The sequence below is a fragment of the Lactuca saligna genome, chromosome 8 (genome assembly GCF_052625555.1).
Source record: "Lactuca saligna cultivar CGN05327 chromosome 8, ASM5262555v1, whole genome shotgun sequence".
NCBI classification, from domain to species: domain Eukaryota; kingdom Viridiplantae; phylum Streptophyta; class Magnoliopsida; order Asterales; family Asteraceae; genus Lactuca; species Lactuca saligna.
This window is the reverse complement of record NC_136424.1, coordinates 138,185,513-138,194,515: the sequence shown is the minus strand read 5'-3', so window position 1 is coordinate 138,194,515 and position 9,003 is coordinate 138,185,513. Positions and strand designations below refer to the sequence as shown.

At 30.9% G+C, this 9,003-nt stretch overlaps 1 pseudogene across 1 annotated transcript; it reads right to left on the bottom strand.

The window, feature by feature from the left end:
- Positions 1 to 4,575: 4,575 nt before the first annotated feature.
- On the bottom strand, positions 4,576 to 8,667 carry LOC145008903 (uncharacterized; annotated as a pseudogene). The gene is made up of 12 exons (XR_013663688.1): positions 8,571 to 8,667; positions 7,560 to 7,628; positions 7,010 to 7,138; positions 6,837 to 6,923; positions 6,471 to 6,522; positions 6,298 to 6,388; positions 6,069 to 6,139; positions 5,925 to 5,994; positions 5,489 to 5,541; positions 5,308 to 5,401; positions 5,070 to 5,164; positions 4,576 to 4,835 (listed from the first exon to the last, which is right to left on the bottom strand). The product of XR_013663688.1 is annotated as an uncharacterized LOC145008903 (transcript).
- Between the last annotated feature and the right edge of the window lie 336 nt (positions 8,668 to 9,003).

The following is a 9,003-nucleotide window of genomic DNA, read 5'->3' as shown; positions in this document are numbered from 1 at the left end:
ACACTATCTAAAAAGATCAGAGTTGACAGCGGCTTTTGAAAGCTACGATTGCTGATCAGGTTCTGAAGTCATACGAAAAATAGTTATTAGACTTATCCAAGTGGAAGACTGTTGGATTAGCGTCTAAGTCCATAACTATTTTGTTTTGTACTTGACCCGATTATGAGCATGGTCCTTTTGGGTTGCCTTCACCATAGCAATATGCAGGATGAATTAAGGAGAGATAGGTTTAATTATGATTTATTAATATATTATGAGAGTAATATATTAAAGGAAAAATCATATTGTTTAATTAATATTAGTCAAGAATTAATTAAGAATTGATTTTGTGGCTAAAAGAGATTAATTGAACTTACAGGACTGGATTTGTAATTATAAGATAATTGCAATTGGGCTATGGATTACCTAAATAATATAGGTTGGACGAATTCTATGGGAAGACCATAAGGAATTCTTCCAAGGGATATGTTAAAGGAGTCCATGCGCTGCTTAGGGCTTAAGCAGCCATAGTAGGATTTCCTAGTTGTAAACCCTAATAGCCTACATGTATATAAAGACCCTCTATGCACCAAAAACGTAGCCAACACTTGGATTAGGGTTTCCAGCCGTTTTTGGTTCCTCACCTCTCTTCTCTTCTTCATCTTGTTGCTTAATGGTGTTTATGACTCCATTAGAGGTGCAGCAGTTGTTGCACTAAGCTTTCTGAAGCCAAGGATTGATTGTTATAACAATCAAAGTTTAGATCTAAACCCTATTTTATGTTAATATGATTAATTGTATGCTAGATCTAGGGTTTATAGATTTGGATATTTAATTTAGACAAACTAGATCCAAAAGCTATTAGGATTTGCATGTACACCATAGGAATGATGTATTGCTCGAAACCCATCAAGTTCAACTCGAAGGCCAATGATTGCTACTTTGTGGGATACGCTGCATGCACTACTTATCGGGTATACAACAAGAACACCAAGTAGATTGTGGAATGTTTCAATGTGCGCCGGCTGGAAGAGAATGAGACAGATGCCGAGTCGGTCCTGACTGGTTATTTGACTATGCTTCTTTATTTAAATCATTTAATGTGTTTTCAGATGATGTGTCAGGTTCTTGCTCGGGTACGAAGGTTGTTATTGCAGATAAAGAGGAAGATGTTATGTACAGACCACCTTTGGCGCCTCCTACGACTCCTATGGTGGATAAAGCTGTTCCAAATACTTCTTTAGGTTCTCCAAGTCAAAGAATCAATCCTGATGCTGAAGCCACTCCTCTTACTCTTGCTGAAAGAGGATTCATGACTAGAGATACTTCCGCTGCTACTCAATATTTCATGGAGCTTCTCTTTCCTGAGCTAATCGCAAATGAGTACGCGGCAAGCACCTCTCACGGTTCTAGATCGTCTGAGGCGGATGATTCAGCAGATGACGGACTTATCAACATCAACAACCTTCCTCTCACAATCAATGACATCAGCCATGAAATTCCCACCAGACTTCAACGTGATCATTTATAAATGTTTTTATGACTCAAGACCCCTCACAAGGTCTGAAAGGATGACTAATTTGGTTAAGAGCATGCCATGATCAAGAATCACCATATTTGGCACAAAAAGTGCCCTAAATGAAGAACTGGATATATCTACAAGATATGGTGATCAAGTTATGAACTTCTTACCTCCTGAAGGTTTCTAGCAAGGATATAATCTCATATCCAAGTTGCTTCAGAGCTCTAAGCTCTTCTCAATTCCTTCTTCTTCTTCACGAATGCCACAAAACAAAAGGATAAGCTCAAGATGTAGTCTTCTCACTTAGGGTTATCTTGGGGGTCGTTTTTCTCAAAGGGAGCTAGCGAGGGAATGAGAAACGAGAGATAATGATGTTTGTATATGGATGAAACACTAAATGTTAGGGTTTGAATGTTAATCATGTACGCCCTACATATGTGGTGTACTCCCACATACTAGGGTCTGTCCTAGTACACCTAGCGTACAGAACATACATTGAATGTACTAATTCTTGGCCAAAGTTACTGAAATGCCACTATAGGCCATTTTTGCAAACATTTTCAAACCCAAGGGTCAAAATGCAATATTCTTTAATATTTACGGTTAAAATTAAAAATACCTCAAGATCAGGATGTTACAAAAATGTTGAGTGTCATTTAATTAATGGTGTTAGGTTATTGAAGGTTTATGGTTGGTCTTCTGCCAGTAGTGTTCTTTCAATGTACACATTTCGTTTTGATATATTTTTTATTTTATTTATTTATTTTTTGAAATTATATTAAAGCATATTTACATAATTTGCTGGAAGTGCCACAAATCTCATGCCAATTCGATTGTACCAAAACATGGTACATTCACGTTCAGGGCAATTCAGAATCATACTGGAAATCAGATTCACATTGTGAATCTAAATTCACACTTTAAATAGATTCATATTGTGAATTTGATTCACACGGTGAACGTGACCTGCATATAATTTTGTTTTTCGTATTCACAATGTGAATCTTACTTATTATTTCAACACTTTTTATCATCTACAAATTGATTTAGTGAAATTTACATATGAATCAAAGTATATTTCCTTATAGTTTATAATATTTTAATGTTTTAATTACTTAAAAATTGGTTTTGTAAAATTCACAAGTGAATTTATTCACACTGTGAATGCTAAAGACAATTATATGCAGATCAGATTCACACTTTTTGAATCTGATTCACACAGTATGGTCAGATTCAAAGTGTAAATGTGTTGATAGTTTCGATTTATTCTTTTTTTTATTATTATTTTTTTACAACCATATGAATGTTTATTTAAAGTGTACCAAATAATTATGAATATTGGTCTATTAAATTCATTTTTTTTCAATAAAAAATAAGACTAAATGTTAAAAACGCTAACCAAAGGAAGTGAGTTTTTGAAAAAAAAAATAGTTTTAGTATATCGGTATGGATGTTTATGGAAAGAGGATAAAAATTATGAAGTTCGGGAAAGTCGATTTATTTTTTTTATTAAAGATTAGTCATAAGAAAAAAAAAATGGGTTTTTTGTTACGATCCAGTGAATATGCGTACAACCTTTTAATGTGCATCAGATGTTTTGGCCTCTGATCAAATTTCTTTCTAATGGCCAAGATTTGTTCCTTGGTTCCATAATTTAGAATGGTTGTTTGTTTAACTTTTGCGTGTGTGTGTGTTTATATATATATATATATATATATATATATATATATATATATATATATACATATATATATATTTATATATATATATATATGTGTATGTGTGTGTGTATGTTTGTGTGTGTGTGTGTGTGTTTTATTTTGAATATTTGGACAATTACTTCTAGGGAATTTTTAATGGTAATTTTTTTATAAATTTTTTGTTATTATTTCAAAAAAACATTAAAAACTTTATATAAGTAGAGATAAGAAGGGTTTTTTTAAATACACTCCAACCATTTACTAAACTTCAACATTTTAATCATTTATAGATGTTTTCTATTTTAAACCTTACATTTAATAACAACTTACACTCTACTTATATTTAAATGTTTAAATTTTATAATTTTGTGATAATTTACTCTATTCATCTGAATATATATTATTGAAATTTTATATCATTAAAAATTTATTGTTGAACTTTTAAATACACAAATATCAAATATTAATAATATTATTCTCATATCTTTATTTAAATAAATATTAATTTCAACTAATACAATTTTTGAAATATGATACATTATGTGATATAGAACTTTTTACAATATTTAAGTTAATTAAGGAAAATTAGTTAATTTTAAGAAAATGTATTCATTATTACTATGAATGTTTTAACAATTACTTGTTAGTCATATAACTTTAAAAAATATATTCATTAATATTTTATGTATTTACTTAAATATATATCTATTAAAAAAAAATTTAAAATGTTTCTCAACATACAAAAAATACAAAGTCTAGATTAGTCGAGTCTTTGGGGAATCTTTTGAAATCATATTATTAACGAAGTTTATTTCAAATTCGAACAGACTATTTTCAACTCCGATGAGTTCAACTATATGGTTACTATAGAAACAATGATGAGAGAATGACCATATTTCCATTCGTCCATCCCTCTACACACACCAGCATCAAATTGTCTCTATTTTGATTTTATCCCAAAACCATGGGAATTGTTATCTTTCTGTCATGTGACCATTCTGTCCAACCTAACGGGTCGTTGTGTACTTAATTTACATGGTGGTTGATTAAAAAACAACACTTTTGCAAAAATTATACCACTACACCAAGTAACTTCCGCTTTATGCTTAGTTTTTTAGCTACTCCTTTCGGCTTTCAACAATAGAAAGTATTTTCTTATATGGTTATTAAGAATGTACAAAGCCACAATTCGAAGAATGATAAATCACACTTATAAGGATATAAATTCTAAATGACAAATCACAAAGTATAGTTTTCAGAATGTTTGCCACTTCCGAATAACCAACAACTATGTCTTTCAAATTTAAAACACAAATCTTGAGACACATACTTAAATTACCCTCACCTTTATAATAAAAAAAATACATAATCAAATTTGGAATAAGGTTTATTTATTGGAAGTTTTTTTCATGTGTTTAATACAAATAACAATGCCAATGCTTTATTTATGTGATATACACATGGTGTTTAGATATAGAACAATATTCAGCAGAGCTTAAAAACAGGGCCTAAAGGTATCATACATACACATGCATGAGAAATTTCTACGGTTTGAGAAACCTGTCAAACCAATCACTCGCTTCTTTAAGCATTGATAACGTCACTTCATGTCCAATTCCTGGTTCGACTATCACCTAAATTTCATTCGTAATAAAACACATAATTACATCATATACAACACAATATTACATCATATAACATTATTGTTTACTGTTGTTTACCAATATAGACAATCTACTCTATTTTTTACCTATAATATCAACATACTAATATTCTTTGTTAGTAAAGTACGTTGTTATTCCGTGCAATTTGCCCATTTAGAAAAATCAAGAAACATTGGTCAAGACCAAAAAGTTAAAAGTCAATACCTTGAAATGAGTCAAAGAATGGGCATCGAAAGCCTTTTGTGTTGTTGATATGGTAGCATCAAGACCTTCTAGCGGACAACGGGGATCGACTTCACCTGATAGTTTTATCCATATTATTATTTCATCAGAATATATATATATATATATATATATATATATATATATATATATATATATATATATATATATATATATATATATATATGATCAAGAAGAATGGGTAGATTGGTCATTTCACCGTTTATAATCAACAAAGGGCGTACTGCAATGACTGGGACTGTATGATGTGAGTCAAACTCAGATGCCAAACCAGGAGCTATTCTGTTCCAAACCTGGTCATAAAAGTAGCACAATATCAAAAGTGAGACACCAATTTGATGCACGTTGCAACACATTTTATCAATCTTTATGAAACTTACCTTTTATACAACCTCTTTGTCAATGGTATCCTTCCCTAAATCAATCCTTGCTTCTGAAGAAAAAGAATATAAAACTAACATCACAAAATCATGCAAAAAATAATTACAATTTAGAAAGAGTGAATGTGCTAACTATAGGTGTAAGATTCTAAAAACCATAATTATATATATATATATATATATATATATATATATATATATATATATATATATATATATATATATATAAAGAGAATTTTAAACAATTTTTTTAATATATTTTACGAAATAAATGAGGGAAATTTTGAAAAATTTACAACTCAAAGTCGTTTTTTTCTGCATTAAGTAAAAAAACACCCCTATATAACTTAACTTACATGTTTTATTAAAAACATAAGTGATAACATATTAAAAATATAGATTTTATATTTCTTTTGTAAAGTAGTGTCTAAGTTACCTTCAAACACAGACTTAATACTGTGCACACGAGCATGCCATTGATCATTATCTAAGGCCCACCGAAAGCTCTACACATTCATATGAAGTGATTAGGTCGGATTAAGTGTTTAATTAAGCTCATTAAGTCAAAAAGAAACAATACCTGAACAGAAATTATGGGGACAACCACTGAATAACGTGTATCAGCAAAAGCAGCAAACCATGCACGCATTCCTACATCACAAATTCACACATGAATAATTGAGTTGTGGAATTAAAGGCATGTTAACTCATTATATATATATATATATATATATATATATATATATAGACACACACACACACACTTCTTTTTGATAGATGTTGTGTTTAATAAAATATTAAATTTCAACCTCCAAGTGACATCCCAAGGATTCCTATCTTGGAATTGTCTATGTCTTCTCTTGCGGTTAGATAATCTGCCAACATTAAAAGGTCCCACACCTAAAACATAATAAATGTTAAACATTTGGGCATTAAAAGGTTATAATGTCATTTGAAAAATTCAAGAGTTAAGAAGTATAACCGTGTCATATAAATGGCATTGTATCACCTTTTTTCCATGATGAAACCAGAGCCTGGATCCAGAATACATAAACAGAATATATAAACCAGAATATATAAAATTGAATATATATTTATGGTTTGAGATCATGAAAGATAATTAGGATATTCTCAATTGTACTCTTCAAAAACTACTCAACTATACATAGCATGGAAAAATTGGTTTCCATATGAATCACATTGCTATAACTGGATAGATTTTTTTCAAAGTAGGATTCTATAATAAACAAATATATGAAAGTATGTTGCTTTTTATTATTATCTTGCATTTATCCCTATTCTTTTTGGCATAAAGAAAATAAAAATAAATACAGGTTTCAATGCTCACATCTTCATAGGCGGTGGGGGTTTTGGCACGTTCTCCATGGTAACGAGAATCAATGGCAACTGCAATATATCCACGTGAAGCATAATCCTGAATTCAAAGGAAGAAATCATTAGATCAAAGTCATTTGTTAAATGAAAAAATGACCAATCTACCCTTGTAATTTTATATTATACCTCATGTAAAGGGCGTACCCACTCTTTGCATGTATGTGAGCTATGTAGAAAAACAACAGCTAGTCTTTTCGAATATGTGCTTTCTTTCTTGCTCAAAATCAGCACTGGCAGTTGCCCTTGCTCTCCTTCCTAATTTGAATAAAATAATTAGTTTCATCATGTTAACATCAGGAATAAAAGAATCACATGTTAGTTTCTTCATAAAGGTGCTCATAGGAAAACCTTTAAATAGAGAGAAGTATATATATATATATATATGTATCTTGTTGACTTGGTATAAAAAGAACGACTTAATAGAGAAAGTCAACGAAAGAAGGCTCATCCAATATGAGTGTTTATTTTTAACTTAATGCAGAAAGATTGACTTTATAGAAAAGGTCTAATTTAATTCCTAGCATTTAAAAATTTCTTTTCGTTTATTTTTTCCTTCAATCCTTCCATACTATCATAGTTCCATGTATGTAATTATTTTCTGATCAGATATCTTTCAAATGTCATATTAACTTTATCCGATTAGCATTCAATGAGAAAAAAAGGGGGTGAAAGTTACCTTAGTGATTAGGTAGAAGTTTTCTTCGTTGAAGTTATGGATGGGTGCTTTCAGGACAGATTTCATTTCCTGATAGTGTTCAATTAAGATAACTTCTAACAATGATTAACAGAAAAGTAAAGTATATGCCAAGTAATGTCCACCTCATAGTCACAAGGTGTTCCCTGATATAAGGGATCCACCACGCATTTTGCAGGTAGTGTCTGAAGTGGAACTGAAAAAAAAACTATATTAGAAATATATTATGAATCCACATTTTGACAAATAAAGAGATGAAGCCATATTTCAATGAAATTATTGATAAACAAGAGTGATAACAGTAGTTATTGAAAAGTTAAACTTAATTCCTCTCCTAACAAGACAATGAGAGATAACGAACAAAGTTTGGTGTTGTTTCTTTGTTACCTAATGGGGTCATGACTTAATCTGGTAAGGTAGTTATGTTTTATCTTTCTTTTTTTTTAAGTTGATGCAAGAGAAAAGCTTGATTGAAAAGGTTACGGAAATAAGGCTTTTCCAGTTAAGTCCTATCTTTTTACAAATATACACAACTCAGTTTTTCCTTCTCAATTATTTTCTCTAGAGAACAATTAATGGAAAACAAAGAAACAGGGTATTACAATAGAAACTACATGTATTCAGACAAGTTTTGCACTTTGACTTTGGACAATCAAATGAGTTATTTTATAATGAAAGCAACTGACCTTATACTACTCTTACAAGATTGAGGAAGTTTTCGATATTTATAAACAAATCTAGATACATAAAACGCACACAATTATCTGTGATCTCCATAGCCACTATCTTAATTAGCTCAAAAGAAATCTACTGCTACTAGCAGTCTAGCAGCAATATCTGTCCCAGAACTACTCCTTTTTCTATATTGCTTAATTATTTTAGGCAAAGAACTCACAGGGTTGTATAAGAGTAGAGGAGAGTATGATATGAGCCCAAGTATTCGCAACAAATAAACATAAAAATTGACCAAATATATGAAAGCAGCTTGCCTACACGAGAACGGCGACTGCAGAGAACTTCAAGGAATTGTGAACGGAGGTTGGCTTCTGATTCGATAGGATCCATCTTCTCGAAATTCCGACGAGGCAACTGTGACGTGAATACGTTAAGATGATATGGGGTGCTTATATTTATAGGTGATACTTTGATAGAGTGCCAATGGAGAGAACAATTTACTGAAATGCTCCTTGTCGTTTGCTAAAATTTCACATTTGGTTCCTATGTTTTCTTTTGTACTTGGAAGGTCCCTAAGTTTTAATTTTATTGTGTTTTTCATCCCTCATAGCGCTAAAAAAAGACTATATTTTCCTTTATATTTATATTTTCATTTTTATATTATTAGTTTATTATTAAATAAACTTGAAATTGGACCCACCCAAAACCCTACACCCCTCATGCCCTTCTCTCTCATTTCAGTTCATCAGCG